Source organism: Ostrea edulis, chromosome 1 (assembly GCF_947568905.1).
Source record: "Ostrea edulis chromosome 1, xbOstEdul1.1, whole genome shotgun sequence".
Lineage (NCBI taxonomy): Eukaryota > Metazoa > Mollusca > Bivalvia > Ostreida > Ostreidae > Ostrea > Ostrea edulis.
Window position 1 is genome coordinate 3,186,523 of NC_079164.1, and position 26,006 is coordinate 3,212,528.

Here is a 26,006-nt window from a genome sequence, read left to right on the forward strand (position 1 = left end):
TGAAATTCAAGCCCAAGAAGTGTGAGGTGTTCCAGACTAAGGTTGAATTCTTGGGGCGCCAAGTGAGCGGGAAGGGTATTGAGATGGGGGACACTTATATTGCAGCAGCGAGGGAGTGGGCTCCCCCAACCAATGTTAAAGAGGTAGAAAGGTTCGTGGGGTTCGCGAACTACCATCGGACCTTTATAGCTGGGTATGCCCAGTTAGCGAGCCCGCTTTATCAGGTGACAGGGAAAAAAACCTTTGAATGGGGTCACGAGCAGCGGTCAGCATTCGACGCTTTGAAGAAAGCACTCACTAGTACGCCTACACTGGCCATGCCTATAGCAGAGGGGATCTTTGTATTGGATACGGACGCGTCAGGGGAGGCCATAGGGGCTGAGCTCAGCCAGATTCAGGATGGGGTTGAGAAACCTATAGCTTATGGGAGCCTTGGCCTGAATAGAGACCAGAGAAAGTACTGCACTACACGGCGGGAGCTACTGGCGGTTGTGAGGTTCACTCGCATGTACCGCCATTACCTCCTGGGAAGGAGATTCAGGGTCAGGACAGACCACCATAGTCTCATTTGGCTGCTGAACTTCAAATCCCCTCAGGATCAGCTGGCCCGCTGGCTAGAGGAGCTTAGCCAGTATAATATGGAAATACAGCACCGCCCAGGCCGGCGCCATATCAACGCTGATACCCTATCCAGATTGCCACACTCATCTTGTGCCTCTGGCGCCGCTTTCGCTATTCATCCCAGCGACCTGCCCTGCGGAGGTTGCCTGAAGTGCACGAAGGCTAACCAGTCATGGAACACCTTTGTGGAGGAAGTTGATGACGTGGCTCCACTCGCCCGCCCGGGTACTTGGACTTACTTAGAAGAGCCTTCGTCGGACGAGGAAATTGACTTGGCTGAGGACTCGGCTATCAACTTGGCCCAGTACAAGCCCGGAGTCGTTCCGGAGGGCCACAGCCCTGAGATCAGTGAGGCGACTTGGAACTATGTCTCCCGAGAAATTCTCGGGCCACCAAGCCAGATAGTGGACGATGGCAAACTTATGATCCAGTGTGATAGGTGTGAGGAGTGGTTTCATGGGAAGTGTGTGGGAGTGACTCTGGAAGATGCATAGAGGTTAGATAGTTATGTGTGCTCCCCTTGCTCCTGTAAGGGTACGGGTGGCTCACCCCTTCTACTTTCTCTTTGCAGGAAACAACGTGACGCTGAGTCAGAGGGGGGTCCCCCCCAGGAGCTGGAGGCAGGAGCGGGCACGCTCCCAGAGGGACGACTCCTCGTCCCAGAGCGGGAGGAGGCGGAGGGCCACCCCGCAGGCCCAGCCCAGTAAAGATCCGGGAGGACTTTGTGGACCCCAGGGATGCGGGGGCTCCCAATCCCCCTAGCCCCCACAGCAGTCGGGACTCGGAGTGCTCCCTGCTGTGTGGGGTAGCTACCCGGAAGCTCCGGCAGCATGTCACTTTGGACGGGGATATAGGGGGCCCTCCGGTCGGTGGGGAGGAGTTCCCTAGGCCACCCCTGGGTTCGTTACCTCCCAGTACATGACCGCGGAGATGCCTCGGGGGTGGCATGGTGCCCGCAGGGTGACCCTGGCGGTGATCCAGGAGTGGTAAGTCGCTCCTGGATGTTTTCCCCTGGTTTTGGGGGGAGGTCACAGTTAGTGTGAGAGCCAGGGGTGACCCTGGTCCACATGGGGGGTGGATTTTATGGGGGGTTTCCCTTTACCACCGGGCAGGGGTGCATGGCCCAGGACAGGCTGTCCTGGTTTGCACTGGGGACTAATTCGGGGGGTTTCCCCGTCAGAAGTTTAGGGGGTGTGGATCACAGGGTATCTCTGTTTCACACCGGGTAGGGACCTTAGAGGTCTCAGTTAAATTCTTCCGGGAGTATGTCCGGGTCCTCTCTTTGCCGGAGTTTTCCGGCGTCCTCGGATAAGTCTCTCCGAGGGGGCGTGGCGCGCCCACCTTGATTACTGGTTAGACCCATTTCTCCGTCCTTCAGAGAAAACGGGGGGAGTGTAGTATCTGGGGAGTCGTCCCTAGTACGACCTGTTTGGCAGACAGCTTCCGGAGCCCGGATGACAGTTCCCGCCAAGAGGCATCCTTATACGAACGCTCGACAGAGATAGACGTATAGCACAGAATACACAGAACAGCTAAGAAGAGTTCTTTATGCGTAATGCATAGATAAGTCAAAGGGAAATATGCAGGGTAGGGGTTACTTGCGATGTCATAACAGGACTTGTGTGAGGTGGATTTTCCTGAGATTCACAAATATGTTTGGACTTGAATTGCTCTAAGTCTGTACCAAGTTTCAGGTAAGTTGAGGCGGTGGAATTTTTTATATTAATTTCTATGTTATAAAGGAATGTATAGCAAAATAATTGGTAGTCTGTGTCCTATCAGGTCAAAGGTCAAAACTCGCATTAATCAACTTTTTGGACATTTTTGTATAGGAGGGGACTAATAATGATTAACGATGAGAATTTCAAGTCTAAAAAATAAATTTTGAACAATACCTAGGAGAAAAGTTAAGAAAAGGGGGGGGGAGTAGGTACTGGGGGGTAGGTACTGTTTTCAAACTGTTTGACCTGATTTATGCAAATGAGATAGGTCGTTAAAAAGTTGACGTAAGATTTGGCCTTGGTCTAGTGTATTTTCGTCAGCGGCTTACTTTCATTTTCTGAACATGGAAGCTTTTCTTGTCAAGTATTTGAAGAAGGTGCACTTGGTATCTGCTCCTGGTTTGAATGGCCATTGTCGTATTTGGGCGGGGGCTAGTTCTAAGCAGCAACAACAAGTATGGTGTTGTGTACTACAAGGACAGCTGGAAGACGATGCACGTACATAGCATAGACTCAGTGTCATGTTACATCATCGTCACCATGATTTAGATGCAATTGTTGCATCCCACTTGTGCCACAACACACTGTGTGTTGTGCCAGAGCATATTGCTATGGAGCCGCACGGTATCAATAACCAGTGATAGACCTGCAAATTCGGGGGCACCTGTCTAGGGCACCCACCTCCCTATCATATCTGTCGCCTGGAGCTACATATGGATAACAACAATCTTGGTAAGTTTATCACATTTATTACTATGTTACACCGCTGAAGATGGGAGAGGCATGTGTCACTCCTCACAAAGTTATATTAAGTTATTATCCTATTAATTGCTAATTAGAGTTCGTAGCAACTCAATCAGTCACTCTCTTCAATGACGTGGCCTGAGATGATACCACAATCCTCCCCTCTTACGGTATGGGTGATCACGGGCGGCAACTGAGTTAAGTCAAATTGGTCTTTGCAGTAGTCTGAAGTTCCTCTTTGTTCTTATATACAGCAAGATTACAACTGAAGTTCCACCATTTGGAAACAAGTTCTCCATCACAAACAAGGGAATATGTTGCACACATTGAACAGTCTCCAGTATAGCACAGAACAGTGGCCTCAAGGACTTTAGGTAAGAAATCACTCATCTTCTGCAGGTCTCTGTCAAACTTGGTAAACAGTTTCTTGACTATGAAAGCACATCTTGACTTAAGAACATTACTGAATACTCTCTGTAGCTCTTTCTTCTGTTCTTTGGTCTTGGTATGGAACATTGCTTCGCTATAGACTGCTCGGTTGCTGGCACGGAACTGTGACTGCCCAAGGTGGACAGGGTCAGTTAGACGCTCTGTTGTCCATAGGGGATGTAGAGCTCGCATGGCTTCGTCGACTCGTTTGGTACCTTGGGCGTCACCGTCTGTGGTAACATACCGGACTAATACATCTTGTAAGGTCAGCTGTGTGCCAATGTCCTTGTGGGTGCAGAATGCAGGGCGATCCACTGTCACCATCACAGTTAGGAGTTTGGTAGGACTGGCTGTCCAGACTTGGCTTGGTGACCAGGGCATGATCTGTTGAATTCGGCCTGACAAATGATCGTCGACTTGAATTTCTCTGTACCCCAGTCTTAGTCTTGTGGCCATGAGAATTACCTTGATGAAATCCGCCTTGCCTTGGGAGCTTCCTCTTGCAAAGTTGCTTCCCTTTGTTCCAAGGAGCCATGTTTTTCTTAAACATGTTGGTGAGTAGAGTAGTAGTACTTCTTTTGGCAGATTCAGACATTGATACCTTGAATTCTCTTAGCTCACCTATATTTATAGTGCTTACTGTTTGGTAACCTTAGAATGGCATCTTGCAAATATCTATGACAGTTTTAATGTGACCAGGGACAACCCAGCATGACTAGTAAGTGCCACATCCTGATAATGGCTGATGTAGTCCTGTTTGCTTATCTGCTTACAGCTAAGGGATTAATATATTTTCATTGACCTTTACTGTTGTTTTTTACAGCCAATATAATGCAGAATTTCTAAGTATTTTTTCTTATGTAAATTTTCACCATTAAATATTTTATTTTAGACATATTTTAAGAAACTTTACCATATTTGGGGTTAACTTTTCAAAAATATCTTAAGAATATATATCTACATTATTGATCAAAGATGTTATCCTAATTAAGTAAAGGGGATATGTATACAATATATAAAAATAATTGGTAAGAAATATATTGCAGAATATGTCATATGTGAGCATTTCAAAATGGTGTATTGTGTGTTTCATGCTTATTCCATCCTCTGTTTTAGGAGATCCAGCTCATCACTTCAAAGCGCCATAACTCTGCTGATGAGAGTACCAATCCAATGAAACTTCATAGGGATGTTCAGTATGACTGCAGGAGTTTCTGTGCCGAGTTTCATGAAAATCAAAGAAGGTTTGTGTCTTTATTAGGTTACAGACTACTAATTTTACCCCTATTTCATTGACACGCAAGTAGTGCCTGTTTATAAATAGAGGTTTTTTCTTAAAAATTCTTGGGGATGTATGTGGGGTGGATTTGTGTTATTATAGGGCATAGATGGAAAGAAGAGGGTCTGAAAAAAATTAAAAACTTATAATAATGGGAAATTCTGCTCTTAAGTGTGTAGTAGGAAGGGCGTAAATAGGTCATTGTTTACCTGCTTCTCAAAGGGAAAGGGAAATATGCAGGGTAGGGGTTACTTGCGATGTAATAACAGGACTTGTGTGCGGTGGATTTTCCTGAGATTCACAAATATTTTTGGACTTGAATTGCTCTAAGTCTGTACCAAGTTTCAGGTAAGTTGAGGCGGTGGAATTTTTTATATTAATTTCTATGTTATAAAGGAATGTATAGCAAAATAATTGGTAGTCTGTGTCCAGCTATAGGCCAATCCGAAAACATGAGTTATCTTTCCTTGATCCGGGACGTAGTGCGCTTGCATAACAGTAGTGTAAGACTTCCGGGTAGTATATTCGAGAAGCGTCATTATCAACATTGCAGAAGGCCACAAATATATTGCTGTATAATTTAACAGTAATCATGCTAACAAATATGTTAACGTTAATAAAAAATCTCAATGCATAGGTTTACTTCATACACGTGAAAATAACCAACTTTGCATGTAAAAATAATAGAAAATTAATGTTGTAAGTAGAGGACGACCCCTCCCTCCCCGATAGAATGTTCTATCGTTAAAGTGGTATAATTTCCTACGGCGGGCCTGCCATGAGACGCAGTTAGATTATTCTAACTACCCTTCCCCCTCCCACTTTCCAGGATTTCATGTGTTTTATGACTGAAATTAGTATATATTATATATTGCATACATTTCCTCAGCATCTTTAGCCCGTGTTTCAATATGTACAGTCAGATTTATAGTAAAATATCAGAAGTTACTTGTTCAATATCAATGTAGTACATTCAGCGATATAAGTTCTGCCACGATGTACGTCTAGGTATGTCGGACCTCTGGTTTTTTGAAAATGTCCATCTCTTTGATTGGCGAGTAAAATTTATACCAGCCTGTACTTGTAAGTGAGAGTCCACTGACAGATTTCCAGCTGTTTACTCACAAATTTTATACAGTTTCATATACAAGTATAACCATAAGAAATTCGTCGTCAGAAACCATCTTTAAACTGACATTTACACATGCAAGGTGAATATAACGAACAGTGATCAATCCCACAACTCCTACAAACAATACAAAATAGATAGTTGGGCAAACACGGACCCCTGGACACACCAGAGGCGGGATCAGGTGCCTAGGAGGAGTAAGCATCCCCTGTTGACCGGTCACACCCGCCGTGAGCCCCATATCCTGATCAGGTAAACGGAGTTATCCGCAGTCAAAATCAGTGTGCCAAGAACGGCTTAACAATCGGTATGAAACACGTCAGACAGTATTTGACCCAATGCGAGGTTGTATTGACGAACTAGATCGTTATAACGACCATAGAATTTGCGAAATGCTGACTTCAATCGAGACTGTTGAAATCCCTGTACCATCAACTTGTTTGTCAGTAGCTTACCTCGATTTAAAAACTGACTATACCCAGAACAAGCTCTTGCATATCGAATCAGTTGAGATATATGAACACCATATGCAGGTGATAATGGAATATTGCTACATAAATGTGGGAAGTTGACGATGGAGAAGCTGAAATCATCCCGTTTGTCATACAGTTGAGTTGTTAGTTTGTCGTTAATGTCTACTTTCAACAATTGTTTTGAAAATAAAATAACTTATAATTGAACGCCCTGAATTTATAGTTGGCAAGAGCGTGTACCTATAAATACAGCCATTTGGGCTAAAATATTTGGAGTTTTACTCAAATTATTCTGTAAATTTGTGGTGAAAAGGGGGATCTAAATCTGTCATTGCAATTTTTGTTATGACACGATACGTGCCTATATATAATCACTTACATTTCAAAGGGGCTAAAACGAATAAAAGAGGGAAGATACAGAGACGTCAAATTTTAAAGCATTCTATCGGGGGTTAAACTCACCATCCCCTATAGAGTACATTTGAGAATATGGCAACCCAACCCCCCCCCCCCACCCACCCCCCAGGATCACACAGGTCTATGAAAAATAATTTATATCAATCGAGCAATATTGAATAAAATTAATTTTAAAAAAAATATTTCATTACCTATTTTTCTGCATTTTAAACATATCAGTTGATATTTTAAAACAATTCCAGCCTCATGCTGCAGTGTACAAATGATTTGCACACAGAATGAACACGTCCAGGTACTTTGGAGAAAGTTACCCAAACATTGCAATCTGGTTTATTTTTGAAAGAATCGATTGGTAGTGGTGGAAAATTTTTAGCCCTGATAAAACAATGAGAGCGTTGATTTCCTAATTTAATTGATTTTTTTTTTGGAAAGGGGGGGGGGGCATGTTATGCAAGATCTTTGCATGTGTCGATCCCCTTAAAAACCCGAGCTTTGAGTTGATGCCATCATCTCTTGAGAATCAGAAGTTCTGTTCTGATTTCATAAAAAATAATTATGTCAGTCGTTATTGGAGACATATGTAAACAAATGAATGTCTGCGTGATTTCCAGTTTTTAACCACCACCACCACCCCCTTCCACCCACCCCGAAAAATCACAGCCGACTCGGTCAAGAAATTCGTTTTTGTTTCCATTAACATTTTCTTACTTTCTCGTACAAATGATTTCAACTGTTTACGATTTTGAACAACACCCATACTAATATAACTCTTATAATATATGCGCAGTCTGAGTGTGTTACTACCCGGAAGTTGTCATATTCACACTAAATGTAAGAATACAAAGAGAGATAACTCACGTTTTCGGAAAGCCCTATATTTAACTAACGCCTTTTATCGTACGAAGTACATATTTCAAGAGAGGAGAATAAATGGTTTTTATGTCAAATTGTATGTGTTTTATCTTTGATATGTATTTTAGGGTTCCGATGTTGCGTTCTTATAACAATTAAGTAATATATTTTTAGAAATATACTTAAAATTGTGCATTGAACTTGCTACCCCATAGGTATACACTGGAATTGCCGTGTTTACATTGACAACAAAAATGGCAAACCGGGAGATTTCTAACACAAAAAGATGAAAACCGTCAATGTTCTTGTGGCTGAAATACAGATAAAGTTAAAAATGTATGCATGTGGAGGAGTCATCCCAGATATTTCAGGAAATTACCCCCCCCCCCCCCCCACACACACACACTGTACTTCATATTTAACACTATTGTTTAATGCCACGCTCATATTGTCGTTTAAAGAAATTTATAGACACATGATTTTGAGACTAACGGAAGAAGGGGAACGGATAGAAAACCACAGAAGACTAGAAAAGGTGGCACAACACTTTGAAGCTGGTGATTTGTCACAAATAATGACAGTACAGGTATCAATTTCAGTAATCAATATTTTTATAATAATTTTACATATAGGTCTACCATTTTTTTTTTTTTAGCGCAAACAAGATATACATTGACTCACGCAGTGAATTAGAGAAAAAAATAAACTTTCAATATAAATGTTTTAAATATAGAATTATTTATTATATGATCTTGAATGCTGTTTGTCAATGAAAACATTTCACCCTTAGTTTAATGTTATAGAGCTAGTGATTACATACACAAAATCATGTCTAATAAATGAACTACTAATAATCTACACTGCACATGTGTACTTATATATAAATTAATATACACATATACAGAGACATACCCAGTATATATTAATTATAGCCTAGAAAATGCCAAACACAGTAAAGTGAATAAAAACAAGATAAACAAACCACTCGCATATATATCGGGATTTGAGCAGAACACACGTGTACATCTATAATTAGACTATTAATCATGATTTTTTTTAAAGATATGAATCCTTGGATTACATCTGACAGAATATTCTGTTTGGCTTCCATGAAGAAAACCAGGTATAGTGTGCATATGTTTACTAGAGAGGAAAAAAGTATGCTATGCATACTATGAATGTCCTTTTGGGTAAGAGATAAGTTTTGATCTGGATCAACAAACCTATATATTTATAATATATTTTGTTCTAAAACTCTACTGGTATTTACAGGTACATTTAACTTTTAAAACTCCTTGGATTCAATATAGTCTAGCACATTCCTGCAGCCATGCACCAAACTGAGTAATGAATGGGAGGTGGAGTTCAGGGAGAGGAAAATAATCAACAATATGTCATCCTCAGATCCTAATAAAAAATCTTGATCTGGCTAGCTCCATGCAGCATTGAAAGCTGCTAAAAGAGTTGTTTCCCAAAACTGGTAACCATTATTTTGAATTTCAATCAGCATCACTGACATAAAAAAGTCAATACAATAATTATTAAATGTATTTATCAAAAACATATTTAATGACAAACACTTTTAATCATTTAAAGTGCAAAACATATGCACACAAGATTGATAATTCATGGATGTTTATGTTTCAGATGTGGAATATCACTGACAAAGCTCATGACATTATGGAAAGTGAGGTGAAAGTTGGTGTGACTGAGAATCCTGTAGAAAAAAAAGAAGATGAAAGATCTGGTTTTATCTGAAGAAAAGTCTGTTTACAAGAATGAAAAAGACAGAATTTGATGAACAAGACTGCTTGATTTCTAAACAAATATTTCTTTATAATCTAAAATAACTCTGAATTTGGTAAACAATAAAACACAGACATGGTCCTTTGAATAGGTTCCAACTGACACTCCTAAACATGCATTGTAATTACTTTATCTGTTTCCTAAAGTCTCGAGCCTAACATTTCATATTTTGAACAGTATGATCGTTATGTATAAATCCTACATGTACAGTATGAAACTTTTCTAATTATTTTTGCAAAAAAAAAAAAGTTTTAAAAAAATGAAAAATCCCATGACAATGCTACTAATTTAAACACACACCAAAGCATTCAGCAATATCTTCAACATACAATCCAACTTTCTGTCTCATCAATGTGGCTAGAAACTGATCTATATGCTCCAATGACATCAGACATTTAGGTCGGGCCCTCTCACCAGGGGTAGCAGAAGTACCTCTCCAGTACACCATCTTTTCACACTTAGGCACCAGGTAGCTCTACTGCAGATATAAATTCAACAAGATATGTTTCAGATACATGTATGTCCCACATGGTGCAAAATTTATCAGGGTTATATATCATATTTGTACTTCATGTTCTTCAGATAGTGTAGAAGATGAATGTCACCTTTTACTTCATTGTTCCTCTTATTCAAATCTTAGAGTAATCTTTTTTACCAGTATCGGATTTAACCCCACTGTGATCAATATGTCAGATTTAGACAAAACAAAATTTCTATTATTAAATTTTCCAAGACAAACTGCAAATTTCCTGTTCTCCGCATACACCTACAGACAGTGAGTCTATCATATACCATAATAGTAAAAGTCATGCGTAATACATGTACCACTGTATTTATTATTTAATGGGTTTTTTTCTGTTAAAAGTGACATATTGGGCCGGGTGTTTAAATTCGTATTATTCTTTTTAATGTATTTTTCAATTCTGTAATGTATAAAACACATGTCACTATAATAAATCATTTACTTACTTACTTACTTATTAATTGTAGTGACAAAACAATTTGAGATATTGAGCAGACAATGTCTTCCTATATCCAGAGTGGATTGACCTTTGACCATCTGACCTCAAAATTAATAGAGTTATCAACTCTCTAAGATGTACCTGTTCACAAAGTTTGATGTTTGCCAAGCCAAGGATTTTTGAGATATTGAGCAGATAAGACTTGGTCTACAGACCGTTAGATTGACAGACAGACCGACAAATGAAAAACAATATGCCCCATCTTTTTCTTTTCGAAAGGTAATATTTGTATGTAGATGTAAATGGACATAATGTAAAATTTTAAAATGATCACATTTTATTACAAATAAATACAAAAGTCATACATGGATATGATAATAATTAATTTCTAAATATATTTCTTCAAAGAATGTAGGTAATTGACTAAAACAATATACAATTTCACCTGATTTTGGGGTAGTTTATACATAGTAAAAGTTGTAGGCATAAAACATTCAGAACAACTGGATCCTGCATTTACATGTTTATTCTATTTGCATATTGTATTTACTAAACTCTTATACTGATATTGATTACCATTTCATATGTATTCACATAACATTATAATTATCCACTGTCTCTGAAACTGGCACTGCCCTTAGATGTGTGAAGCAATTGAATTCGGTTATTTATTATTGTATATTTTATTTTGTTAATTCAAATCTTGTTTCGGTCAGTATTTCATATATAATTATGATATGTGCAGTGCAGAAATGTGAATTTTTTTTTTTTTTTTGAAAAGTGAAATCTGACAGAATTAGTACTTCTGAATGATTGTTATTTATTTATATTGTTATAACTAATTGCTACTTAAACTGTACATGTCTCTCAAGGGCCCTTGATTGGTGAATAAACATATATATATATGTAGATAAAATATGTGTGTTGCATAATGAAAAATCAAGTAATAAGTCAATAATTTGAACTTCTTCATCTTAAATTCTAAATTAATCACTTACTTGAATTACTGTCTTATGATAAACAAAAGTACAGAATCATTAAATTATAATCAGATGCTAATTTGAATCATGACATTCTTGAAATACATGCATATGTACATGTATTATCCATCAAATGAAATATTTTTATAAATTGACTAGTTTCTTTAATGCTATACTTTTTACCTTTTTGAATATTCCTTCTGGTTGCTTGGTTATGCATCAACAGACATATCCTTGTGAGAACATGGTGGGAAAATAATTCTCATTCTAGGGATCTGACATCACTGTGCCAAACCACAAAGTGCCCAGAACACACATAGATATATAGGAATGTTCATTCAGCATGGGTACAAATCCATCCTGATTCAGTGCCTCAACCAATTTCAACGTTTATGTGCATCTTTAGGAAATCTTAAAATTAAATATGTTTTCAAAGTTAAAATCTGCTATGCATTTATACACTGCTATACACTGTTTATATGATAAAAAATATGAAGCAACCTCCCCTGCGTAGAATTTATCATATGTAAAGATCAGTACTTATGTGGCAACTATAAAAATTTCGTCTGAGATTGATTTTACAAAGTGAAATTGATTTAGCGATCATTTAACCATGCAGCCCTCCTTCATGTGGCTACGTTTCTGATATGAATTTCGAATGAAAATGAAGTTAATATCCTTCAATTCACCTTAAAAAACGTCTCCCCTTCTCTTTTCCTCTCGCATCGTCTCGATTAGAACATCTGTACACACTGCAACAACGTACCATTGCAAGATCTATGAGTTGATCAAAACGAAAGCAGCGTTTTCTGTAAAATGAAATTTGCCCTGCGGAAGTATTTATGCGCATGCGTTGACAGCAGCTCCGCAGTTACCGTGAAGACTTTAGGACTAGGCTATTGCGCATGCACTGAATATTGACAACAAAGATCTAGCTCGAATTTGTTCAGTTTTGTAAACAAAAGACTAATCGACGTGTGTCAGAGCATCAGTACGTATTACAAACAGAAAACGATTTGCTTTACACAAATATTATAATGTACAACACTCGTAAGGTTACTGAGAATAAATTTACACCAACGCCTAATGATAAGCATATAATTTCTTGATGTATTACGAACACACATAATCCGAGATTCCTCTGACTCTTATCCCCGCTTTTATATTTGACATGTGCGGGGGAGAGTCAGAGCGGACTCCATATTGAAAAGTGGGAATTCAGCTGGTGTCGCTGCTTTACCTACCTCTTACAACTTTATTTCGCGGATCTATCTTCCAAGACGCGATTATTCATTTATCGGAAGATTATTCTCCAAATACATCATGATTAATACGATGCTATCGCCGTTTAAACGATGGAATTTTGTGTTTATATGTGCTGACGTCATGCGCAAAGAAATCAAATGGCGAGGCGGCGACCTAATTCAAGTGATGCTCCATTTGTCGGTGTTCGGATTAGAACACACAATGCTCATAATGTTTACATATGGATTAAACCATTGAGAATGCTAGTAAAATATTTCACAACGTTTGAATAGGTTTTAAAACAATGATCATGTTTCTTAGAACACACTGGGGAACTCGGTGCAGTGGGCGGGGGTGGGGGGTGGGGGTGGGGTGTTACTACAGGAGCCCATATGATTAGCTGTTCAGAGAAAAGTGCATCACAATGACACACTACTGGTACATACACAATTCTTTAAAGAAATCTCAATATAGCCTGTACTCTTTACCTATAGTTTTATACTCATCTGTTCAACAATGACTTTATATTGCTCAGTAAGAAAACAATGACAGATTAAGATGTGTTATATTGAACTACATCTTGCAAATTCACATTGCACATGCATCTAGGATATATAGCAAGAAAAAATGTGTCTGGAGGAATGGAAGAAATTCACACAATGATTTCAATACATAATTATGCTTAGAATTTAGTCTAAAACTTATGTCTTTTATTATTACAAATTATAGAATGTCATAGAATAGAATTATTTCTAATCCAGAGCCCCAACAGCAAGCCACCCATGGGCCACATCGCTCACCTTGGCCCATATCTGAAGACTTTCCATAGATATTTCCATGTAAAACCTTAGTCCCTATTGTGGCCTCAACCTACCCCTGGAGGCCATGCTTTCATTTAAATGTCAACTTCTTTGGCCTAATGGTTCTTGGGAAGATTTTTAAAGAATTTCCCTATATATTTCTATGTAAAACTTTGATCCCCTATTGTGACCGCATCATACCCCCGGGGGCCATAATTTTAACAAACTTGAATTTGAGCTATGTCAGGAAACTTTCATGTAAATATCAGCTTTTCTGGCTCAGTGGTTCTTGAGAAGAAGATTTTTAAATGACCCCACCCTATTTTAGCATTTTTATGGTGATCTCCCCTCTGAAAGGAACATGGCCCTTCATTTGAACAAACTTGAAAGCCCTTCACCCAAGGATGCTTTTGGTCAAGTTTGGTTGAAATTAACCCATTGGTTCTGAAGAAGAAATCAAAAATGTAAAAAGTTTACAGACAGATGACGGACAACAGGCGATCAGAAAAGCTCACTTGAGCTTTCAACTCAGGTGAGCTGAAAAACCCAAAAGACAGAGTTAACATGAATTGAAACAAGACATAATTACTTTGGACAAGAAGGAAGGAGTCACTATACCTCATATGCTTATAGTTCAAGTAAACAATTCACAACTATAGTAGATGACTCATAATCATGCACACATTTTGCCACCTTGCTCTCTAGAAGTAAAGAAGTTTTTCAAAGATATGACGTATTTTCAATATATGACCAATTTGGCTCCACTTGGGGTCCTAAACCTAGGGTTTATAAATTTCACAATTTTGGTAGAGGGCTCATTTCTTACCACAATCATGCCCCCAGGGAGGCAGGGTCAATGATATTCCCAATTTTTCTTCCCCTTTATCCATCTATACTTTATACCAAAATTGGTTAGAACTGGTTCAGGTGTTCAAAAGAAGAAGCTTCAAATGTTAAATGTTTATGTGCAGTGAAGACATATAGCAAAAGGTCTCTTGAGCGATTCAAGTGACTCCATAACGACAAAGCCAGAGTGATTACTCTAGGGCACCTGCCATGTGATGGGGACCTAATAGTACTTTAATTTTTATACCAATAAATATGAATAAGAATGAATACAAGTAGTTTACTTTATAATAATAATAATGAGTTTATTCACCAATCAAGGGCACGTACAGTTTAACTAGTAATTAATCATAACAATATAAATAAATAACAATCATTCAGATCTACTACTACTTTGCACACATCTATGATTATATATGAAATACTGATTTCAGACCGAATTTAAACTAACATAATGAAATATACAATAGAATAACCAAACTGCTTCACACATCTAAGGACAGTGCCAGTTTCAGAGACTGGATAGTGATAATGTAGTGTGAATACATGTGAAGTTCTAATCAATATCAGTATTAGAGTTTAGTAAATACAGTATGCAAGTATAATACACATGTACATGCAGGATCCAGTTGTTCTAAATGTTTTATGTCTAAAGCAGGAAGGTTTAAATAATTATATAAATGAAAATAATTGTGCTATATGAATAAAAAACAAGAGGCCCGTGGGTCACATCGCTCACCTGAGTCACCTTGGCCCATATCTAAAGACTTTCCATATATATTTGCATGTAAAACCTTGGTCCCTATTATGGCCCAAACTACCCTTTGCAAACTTGAATCTAAACTATGTCAGAAAGCTTTCATGTAAATGTCAACTTCTTTGGCCCAATGGTTCTTTTAAAGCTTTTTTCTATATTTGTATGTAAAACTTTGACCCCCCCCCACTTGTGGCCCCATCCTACCCCCCGGGGACCATGATTTGAACAAACTTGAATATGCACTATGTCAGAAAGTTTTCTTGTAAATATCAGCTTTTCTGACTCAGTGGTTATTGAGAAAAAGATTTTAACTATATATTTGTATGTAAAACTTTGATCCCCCTTGTGGCCCCATCCTACCCCCGGAGCCCATGATTTGAAGAAACTTGAATCTGCACTATGTCAAAACGTTTTCATGTAAAAATCAGCTTTTCTGGCTCAGTGGTTCTTGAGAAGAAGATTTTTCCTATATATTTGTATGTAAAACTTTGATCCCCTATTGTGTCCCCATCCAACCCTCGGAGCTCATGATTTTAACAAACTGGAATTTGCATTATGTCAGGAAGCTTTCATGTAAATCTCAGCTTTTCTGGCTTAGTGGTTCTTGAGAAGAAGATTTTTAAAGTTTTTCCCTATATATTTGTGTGTAAAACTTTGATCCCCCCCCTTGGGGCCCCATCTTATTCCTGGGGGCCATGATTTGAACAAACTTGAATCTGCACTATGTCAGAAAGTTTTCATGTAAAAATCAGCTTTTCTGGCTTAGTGGTTCTTGAGAAGAAGATTTTTAAAGTTTTTCCCTATATATTTGTGTGTAAAACTTTGATCCCCCCCCCCCTTGGGGCCCCATCTTATCCCCGGGGTCCATGATTTGAACAAACTTGAATCTGCACTATGTCAGAAAGTTTTCATGTAAAAATCAGCTTTTCTGGCTTAGTGGTTGTTGAGAAGAAGATTTTTAAAGATTTTTCCTATATATTTGTATGTAAAACTTTGATCCCCTATTGTGGCCCCATCCAACCCAAGGGGCCATGATATGAACAAACTGGAATCTGCATTATGTCAGGAAGCTTTCATGTAAATCTCAGCTTTTCTGGCTTAGTGGTTCTTGAGAAGAAGATTTTTAAAGTTTTTCCCTATATATTTGTGTGTAAAACTTTGATCCCCCCCCCCCCTTGGGGCCCCATCTTATCCCCGGGGTCCATGATTTGAACAAACTTGAATCTGCACTATGTCAGAAAGTTTTCATGTAAAAATCAGCTTTTCTGGCTTAGTGGTTCTTGAGAAGAAGATTTTTAAAGTTTTTCCCTATATATTTGTGTGTAAAACTTTGATCCCCCCCCCTTGGGGCCCCATCTTATCCCTGGGGGCCATGATTTGAACAAACTTGAATCTGCACTATGTCAGAAAGTTTTCATGTAAAAATCAGCTTTTCTGCCTTAGTGGTTCTTGAGAAGAAGATTTTTAAAGTTTTTCCCTATATATTTGTGTGTAAAACTTTGATCCCCCCCCCCCTTGGGGCCCCATCTTATCCCCGGGGTCCATGATTTGAACAAACTTGAATCTGCACTATGTCAGAAAGTTTTCATGTAAAAATCAGCTTTTCTGGCTTAGTGGTTCTTGAGAAGAAGATTTTTAAAGTTTTTCCCTATATATTTGTGTGTAAAACTTTGATCCCCCCCCCCCCCTTGGGGCCCCATCTTATCCCTGGGGGCCATGACTTGAACAAACTTGAATCTGCACTATGTCAGAAAGTTTTCATGTAAAAATCAGCTTTTCTGGCTTAGTGGTTCTTGAGAAGAAGATTTTTAAAGTTTTTCCCTATATATTTGTGTGTAAAACTTTGATCCCCCCCCTTGGGGCCCCATCTTATCCCCGGGGTCCATGATTTGAACAAACTTGAATCTGCACTATGTCAGAAAGTTTTCATGTAAAAATCAGCTTTTCTGGCTTAGTGGTTCTTGAGAAGAAGATTTTAAAAAATTTTCCTATATATTTGTATGTAAAACTTTGATCCCCTATTGTGGCCCCATCCAACCCAAGGGGCCATGATATGAACAAACTTGAATCTACATTATGTCAGGAAGCTTTCATGTAAATCTCAGCTTTTCTGGCTTAGTGGTTTCTTGAGAAGAAGATTTTTAAAGTTTTTCCCTATATATTTGTGTGCAAAACTTTGATCCCCCCTTGGGGCCCCATCCTATCCCTGGGGGCCATGATTTGAACAAACTTGAATCTGCACTATGTCAGAAAGTTTTCATGTAAAAATCAGCTTTTCTGGCTTAGTGGTTCTTGAGAAGAAGATTTTTAAAGTTTATCCCTATATATTTGTGTGTAAAACTTTGATCCCCCCTCCCTTGGGGCCCCATCTTACCCCTGGGGGCCATGATTTGAACAAACTTGAATCTGCACTATGTCAGAAAGTTTTCATGTAAAAATCAGCTTTTCTGGCTTAGTGGTTCTTGAGAAGATTTTTAAAGTTTTTCCCTATATATTTGTGTGTAAAACTTTGATCCCCCCCCCCCTTGGGGCCCCATCTTATCCCCGGGGTCCATGATTTGAACAAACTTGAATCTGCACTATGTCAGAAAGTTTTCATGTAAAAATCAGCTTTTCTGGCTTAGTGGTTCTTGAGAAGAAGATTTTTAAAGTTTTTCCCTATATATTTGTGTGTAAAACTTTGATCCCCCCCCCCTTGGGGCCCCATCTTATCCCTGGGGGCCATGATTTGAACAAACTTGAATCTGCACTATGTCAGAAAGTTTTCATGTAAAAATCAGCTTTTCTGGCTTAGTGGTTCTTGAGAAGAAGATTTTTAAAGTTTTTCCCTATATATTTGTGTGTAAAACTTTGATCCCCCCCCCTTGGGGCCCCATCTTATCCCCGGGGTCCATGATTTGAACAAACTTGAATCTGCACTATGTGAGAAAGTTTTCATGTAAAAATCAGCTTTTCTGGCTTAGCGGTTCTTGAGAAGAAGATTTTTAAAGATTTTTCCTATATATTTGTATGTAAAACTTTGATCCCCTATTGTGGCCCCATCCAACCCAAGGGGCCATGATATGAACAAACTTGAATCTACATTATGTCAGGAAGCTTTCATGTAAATCTCAGCTTTTCTGGCTTAGTGGTTGTTGAGAAGAAGATTTTTAAAGATTTTTCCTATATATTTGTATGTAAAACTTTGATCCCCTATTGTGGCCCCATCCAACCCAAGGGGCCATGATATGAACAAACTGGAATCTGCATTATGTCAGGAAGCTTTCATGTAAATCTCAGCTTTTCTGGCTTAGTGGTTCTTGAGAAGAAGATTTTTAAAGTTTTTCCCTATATATTTGTGTGTAAAACTTTGATCCCCCCCCCCCTTGGGGCCCCATCTTATCCCTGGGGGCCATGATTTGAACAAACTTGAATCTGCACTATGTCAGAAAGTTTTCATGTAAAAATCAGCTTTTCTGGCTTAGTGGTTCTTGAGAAGAAGATTTTTAAAGTTTTTCCCTATATATTTGTGTGTAAAACTTTGATCCCCCCCCCCCCTTGGGGCCCCATCTTATCCCCGGGGTCCATGATTTGAACAAACTTGAATCTGCACTATGTCAGAAAGTTTTCATGTAAAAATCAGCTTTTCTGGCTTAGTGGTTCTTGAGAAGAAGATTTTTAAAGATTTTTCCTATATATTTGTATGTAAAACTTTGATCCCCTATTGTGGCCCCATCCAACCCAAGGGGCCATGATATGAACAAACTTGAATCTACATTATGTCAGGAAGCTTTCATGTAAATCTCAGCTTTTCTGGCTTAGTGGTTTCTTGAGAAGAAGATTTTTAAAGTTTTTCCCTATATATTTGTGTGCAAAACTTTGATCCCCCCTTGGGGCCCCATCCTATCCCTGGGGGCCATGATTTGAACAAACTTGAATCTGCACTATGTCAGAAAGTTTTCATGTAAAAATCAGCTTTTCTGGCTTAGTGGTTCTTGAAAAGAAGATTTTTAAAGTTTTTCCCTAAATATTTGTGTGTAAAACTTTGATCCCCCCCTTGGGGCCCCATCTTATCCCTGGGGGCCATGATTTGAACAAACTTGAATCTGCACTATGTCAGAAAGTTTTCATGACTCAGTGGTTTTTGAGAAGAAGATTTTTAAAGATTTTTCCTATATATTAGTATGTAAAACTTTGATCCCCTATTGTGGCCCCATCCAACCCCAGGGGCCCATGATTTGAACAAACTTGAATCTGCATTATGTCAGGAAGCTTTCATGTAAATCTCAGCTTTTCTGGCTTAGTGGTTCTTGAGAAGAAGATTTTTAAAGTTTTTCCCTATATATTTGTGTGTAAAACTTTGATCCCCCCCCCTTGGGGCCCCATCTTATCCCCGGGGTCCATGATTTGAACAAACTTGAATCTGCACTATGTCAGAAAGTTTTCATGTAAAAATCAGCTTTTCTGGCTTAGTGGTTCTTGAGAAGAAGATTTTTAAAGATTTTTCCTATATATTTGTATGTAAAACTTTGATCCCCTATTGTGGCCCCATCCAACCCAAGGGGCCATGATATGAACAAACTTGAATCTACATTATGTCAGGAAGCTTTCATGTAAATCTCAGCTTTTCTGGCTTAGTGGTTTCTTGAGAAGAAGATTTTTAAAGTTTTTCCCTATATATTTGTGTGCAAAACTTTGATCCCCCCTTGGGGCCCCATCCTATCCCTGGGGGCCATGATTTGAACAAACTTGAATCTGCACTATGTCAGAAAGTTTTCATGTAAAAATCAGCTTTTCTGGCTTAGTGGTTCTTGAAAAGAAGATTTTTAAAGTTTTTCCCTATATATTTGTGTGTAAAACTTTGATCCCCCCCCTTGGGGCCCCATCTTATCCCCGGGGGCCATGATTTGAACAAACTTGAATCTGCACTATGTCAGAAAGTTTTCATGACTCAGTGGTTTTTGAGAAGAAGATTTTTAAAGATTTTTCCTATATATTTGTATGTAAAACTTTGATCCCCTATTGTGGCCCCATCCAACCCCAGGGGCCCATGATTTGAACAAACTTGAATCTGCATTATGTCAGGAAGCTTTCATGTAAATCTCAGCTTTTCTGGCTTAGTGGTTTCTTGAGAAGAAGATTTTTAAAGTTTTTCCCTATATATTTGTGTGCAAAACTTTGATCCCCCCTTGGGGCCCCATCCTATCCCCGGGGGCCATGATTTGAACAAACTTGAATCTGCACTATGTCAGAAAGTTTTCATGTAAAAATCAGCTTTTCTGGCTTAGTGGTTCTTGAAAGGAAGATTTTTAAAGTTTTTCCCTATATATTTGTGTGTAAAACTTTGATCCCCCCCTTGGGGCCCCATCTTATCCCCGGGGGCCATGATTTGAACAAACTTGAATCTGCACTATGTCAGAAAGTTTTCATGTAAAAATCAGCTTTGCTGACTCAGTGGTTTTTGAGAAGAAGATTTTTAAAGATTTTTCCTATATATTTGTATGTAAAACTTTGATCCCCTATTGTGGCCCCATCCAACCCCAGGGGCCCATGATTTGAAAAAAAACTTGAATCTGCAATATGTCAGGAAGCTTTCAGGTAACTTTCAGCTCTTCTGGGCCAGTGGTTCTTGAGAAGAAGATTTTTAAATGACCCCACCTTATTTTTGCATTTTTGTGATTATCTCCCCTTTGAAAGGGACATGGCCCTTCATTTGAATAAACTTGAAAGCCCTTCACCCAAGGATGCTTTTGGCCAAGTTTGGTTGAAATTGGCCCAGTGGTTCATGAGAAGAAGTCGAAAATGTGAAAAGTTTACAGATGGACAGACAGACAGACGGACGGACAGACAGACGGACGCCGGACAAAATGTGATCAGAATAGCTCAATTGAACCTTCGGTTCAGGTGAGCTAAAAACACTTTAAAAAGTTGAAGAAAGCATGATTTGTTGACTTGATTACAGGATGTACCAAGGGACAGTGCCTGTTAAAAGTCTGGTTATAAATCATTTGCCAGACTATTGGTCTTGTACTCCCAGTAACCAAGACAGCTTACAAGTGTAATACACATGTACATGCAGGATCCAGTTGTTCTGAATGTTTTATATGATATTATTAAAAAAAATAAATTTCTGCCGAATGTATTCTCCTTGATGTACTTTTCACTGAACATGTGCAACCTTTAACTCTGTCCATGCTGACTGGTATGCAATAGTAACAACTGTTTACTACATCTGTATAATGAATACATGTGTTAATCTTCTCAAAACATCCATTAATCTTGAGAAAATATTACGCTTTTATTTCACAAAACCCAACAAATTTCCTTGCAGGAGTTGATGCATCAATTTGGTACATATGTCGTCTTTTCAGGAACCTTATCTCTGTAAAGGAAATTTGGTCTTGTTAATTTTGTGTACAATTTTCATTTTAACAAATTCATAGTTAATGATATTAAACAATAAAACTAATTTTGCAAATATTGCAAAATCCATATGGCATAGTAGAGATAATATTTATGAGAACTTCATTGGCAATAATCAAGTTCATTACATTTTAATATTGAGGTGTTTTAAATAAATTCCCTTTAAAGTGATTTAAATAGCTATTATTGATCTACAGAATTGACCAACTCTGTAATGTATATAAGTTATGTAATGCATAGAAATCTTGTGGTTTTCTACACCCTATCATAATTGAAAAGTGAGTCTGTATGAAAATCACAAGGCTACACAGCCCTACAAAGTTTCATGGTAAATGAATCTGATGAATATGTATGTCAGTTTGTCTCCCTGGGCCTCATCAGTCAGAGAAGAGATCAAACTGAGACACCAAAATTGTCGAGGATAATCTCTGATACCTTCCTGGTTTCCAATATACATTTAAATGCATGTATGTTTTTACAAGTTTTATTTTTACATTTCTCAAAATTTACATGTTTAAACATTAAAACATTCAAGAAACCAGGAAAGTTTCGGCCCATTTTGAACTGAAATTCTGCAGCAATGAAACAAATCACATTGACTTTGTGAAATCTTTTGGCATCACAGAAAGGTGGAACTACGTTAGTAGAATACTAATAATCAACAAATAATCTGACTGTACTGTTGTCTGTCTAATCATGAATTCATTGACAATTCTGCAATGAGACACTGCCGGATAAGATCATCTACCATTGTGACTCTACTACTGGACTGACTTGGTGCCTGTTACAGTTGTGAATCAGTTAAAAAATTGAAATTTAATAGCACATACTGCTAGAATGGTCTCCTTGAAATCTTTGAAGCAATAAACATTTACATTGATAGACAGGCAGTACACAAATACCTACAATAAAACAAACTGAAAAAATTTAACTGGAACAAACTGTTAGATGAAAACTGAACATGATTGAACTACAGAAAATGTTTTTCATATACCCTTCCCCATTGTCTATAGTATATTTAAGAGTATGGTTGACATTATCCATACTTGCATTATGCATTACATTGAAAGGAATAGACATGCATGTATATCTGATAATAAAATGGAATACCCATCTTATTTATCATCTTTAAGTTCCAGTTTTGTTTTGTCCACCTTGTCAAATTTCCTACATGCAGAATGGTAAAAATTTCAGCAACAATTACTTTTGAGTCCTTATGATAATGGTTCTCTCTAATTGTCTGATGCTGATGTTTCAGTCACTCTTTCATAATGCCATGCCCACCCCTACCCCCATCCAAATCAAATGAATTCTAGAATTTGAGTTTCCAAAGTCATGTTCAAGAGTCGCAACTTTATTATCCTGATCACCACCAACAGTTACTAATAAATTGATCCCAAAATATCTAGACATTGCCGAGTTTAAATAAAATTTACTTACTTATCACTCTACACAATGTAATATACAGATATAGCTTGACCTGCTAAAATAAAACATGACGATTGAGTGCCTGTAATAAACCATTTGAATAAATACCATGCAAATTAAATTGTCCTGAAACATTTAACATATCGATACCACCAATTTATACTTAGAGCTAACCGACCTACTAATTCTGATGCTTGTTCTGTATGTGAAACTGCATTTAAAAGCAGTGTTTTAGGTCAGAAATGTTGTAGGATATCCATCTTGAAAGGGCATTTATGATCCGTTTGTTTAAAAATGTACTTTCAGTGAAATAAACCACTAACGAAATGATAAATATTACTTACGAAAAAGACTGTCAAACTTTGCGCCATGTTGGATGCAGAAGGTGAAGGTCAGAATTAGCGCATGCGCAATAGCCTAGTCCTAAAGTTGCGCCATATGATATATGATTCTTGCTAATAAAGGATTTGATATATTTGATAAACTTTAATCAGGAGTGACATTGAACATATCACCTTTTCTTTCATCAAAATCTCATTTCAGTAAGGATGAAGCACAGCTGTTACAAGACCAGGAAGAGTCAAATTCATGTGGAGTGTGCAACTGAATAATTAAAAACATCCATATTCTAAATCATATACCTTCACAATACAGACATATATATCTGTCCACTAAGATTTTCAACTCTGTGTGACTCTTGTACATTTGCAAATCCTCTACTGAAGGAAATAGCTGATATGAATTTCACAATTTATCAAATCTTACCTTTGGACTTAGATAGTATAAATGTACAACTTCTTACATTATTCTGCATTGTCAAGTTGTATTAAATGCATTCAAGTCAATGATAAAGTGAACATTTATTTAAGGTTGCTAGTCAAAGAAATTGTTACAAAGGTGATTCATGCACATCTTTACACTGATCAGTTGGAGCAAAAACAAAATAAAACTAATGGAAGACATTTGAATTTTCACAAGTCTGTCTAGTTGGTTATTGCAGAGAGGGCACAAAGGCTCAATCATTTATGCCAAGTATAATTCCCATAATTCATCTCGAAGGATGAGAATCACTTCCATGTTCATTGGTCTTCAAACTATGAAATCACAAGTGGTGCCTTCTGGGTTGCACTCTGAAAATTTTACCAAAAAATATATTAAGAAAGACTGACATCCACTATGTCTATATTCTTTCATAAAAATACCAATGCTAGATAATTCTTATTTGGACATTCAACATTTTCTTATACCATAATAAAGTTTATTTACTTATACCGCTGTATGATAGAATTTGTAAAGAAAAGCTTTATAATGATATCTGCATTTATGTAGTAAAAAATCCCTATATGTTTGCACAGGCATTCTTTGCTGTTGCAGAGAAAGGACATTTTTAAAATTTCTATATTGTCTGGAGATGCGTTCATTTTTGGTGAACCTTCATATTTTTGGATCACCTGAATTTACACGTATACAAGTATTCATTACAGAATGAATATCATTTAATATTGATAGCTTCACGAGCATAAAGAGCTCTGGTGAGTTACCTATATTCTGATTGCCTGGGTGGATACATTTCTCTCATTGTCATAGCTATACGAGGTGCAGACTTAATAATGCTTTATCCAGCTGTGTTGTTTGCCCTTTTATATCTAAAAGATTAACAAATTAACATTGTAGTCATTGTCACACAAAACATGTAGATTATGCACACTAAAATGCAAATTGACTATCTGGACTAGTCAATATTTCATAATAGACATATAACATGTTCTATCAATTCAACTGAAATTCAGATAAATCAAAATTCATAAGATATACATGTATTTATATCTACAATCCATGAAATATGACAGTGGCGAATTTAAGGGGAGATAGATCTCCACCACATGATATCCCCCCCCCCCTTATTTGAATTCCTGGGTCTGCAATACTAGTATATATAGAATTGCACACTAAAATGTTTGTTGACTACTGGATTAGTAATAACTCAGCTGAAATTCAGATAAATAAAAACAATCTTAGATGCCAGTCGCGGATTTAAAGCCCCCCCCCCCCCCCCCCCGAATTTCTGGATCTGTTCCTGTATGCAGTTTTACATACCAAATGTATATACTATAATATTATAAATTACTGCAGCTACATAGTGGAAACAAAACTGACTCGTGGGACTTCCATACGTCACTGATATGATTGGTGGCAGTAAAAAGTTCTGTCTTCAGTTTATAGAAATATCTTTACGAAATAATTTAGATAAATTTCTAAATGAAACTGTAAAACGTTCAAAATCATAGAATAAAATAGGGCTATATATATTCATGTTATACACAACAGGAACAAGTTTTATTCTTTTCTAGTGTTCTAGCGTTTTCACTCGATGCAGGTTATTACGGGGGGGTACCACAACATCTATCAAGAATCAGTCTAATCAGAACTACGCATATATTGCTGAGAGTTTGATCGAGGACTTTCGATATCTTGAACTAAACTCTGAGATATAGATGTATGGGTGTATATGATGCAAACGACTGTACAGTGCATATGATGCAGACAACACTATAATGTAAAAATACCTGTACTTTGTTGGAAAATGTCTCGTATTGACGCTTGAACAACCGCTGTAATAACTCAGAGCTCTATCTAGAACACATTTTCTAAACCCAGTTGTTATCCACCGCTCTCTCGCTTTTTGTAGTAAGGTCTATGTGGTTTTGAACGTAGCGAGCCTAGTACATTATTGATAATGCCATCCTGACAACTGCCCGGAAGTACGGTTTCACGTTATTTCTCGCGAGTCACATGACGAGACTTTCCGACCCTATAGTGAGATTCATTAAAAGGTTAGAGGTGAGGTCAAATTCCGCAGTGAAGGAAACCGGAAATAAATCTGACAAAGTTATAGTCATTTTCTATATACTGTAATAGACATGTATCATCAATGCAAATTAGAAAATTCAATTAAGTATTCTCATACCGGCGATGATTGTGAAATAGTGAAAAGCTCAGGAAGTTAAAGTCATTTATAGATTTAGATTGTAGTTTAACTGATATTTAGTCTTATTGTCGTGTCATGAGGGGGGAGGGTCTTTTCTTCTTTTGTTCGGGGGGGGGGGGGGGGGCA

At 37.8% G+C, this 26,006-nt stretch overlaps 1 protein-coding gene and 2 long non-coding RNA genes across 4 annotated transcripts in view; 1 reads left to right on the top strand and 2 right to left on the bottom strand.

Annotated features, from left to right (window-relative positions):
• LOC125664485 (uncharacterized) overlaps positions 1-26,006 on the top strand; it is a 299,224-nt gene that overhangs the window by 100,221 nt on the left and 172,997 nt on the right. The gene's annotated exons all lie outside the window — the stretch shown is intronic.
• On the bottom strand, positions 9,200-12,269 carry LOC125675356 (uncharacterized). Its single transcript, XR_008799201.1, has 4 exons — positions 12,103-12,269; positions 11,597-11,824; positions 9,772-9,949; positions 9,200-9,382 (listed from the first exon to the last, which is right to left on the bottom strand). It is a non-coding gene; the product is annotated as an uncharacterized LOC125675356 (long non-coding RNA).
• Positions 23,740-25,744, bottom strand: LOC130050868 (uncharacterized). The gene is made up of 3 exons (XR_008799218.1): positions 25,459-25,744; positions 24,433-24,537; positions 23,740-24,021 (listed from the first exon to the last, which is right to left on the bottom strand). It is a non-coding gene; the product is annotated as an uncharacterized LOC130050868 (long non-coding RNA).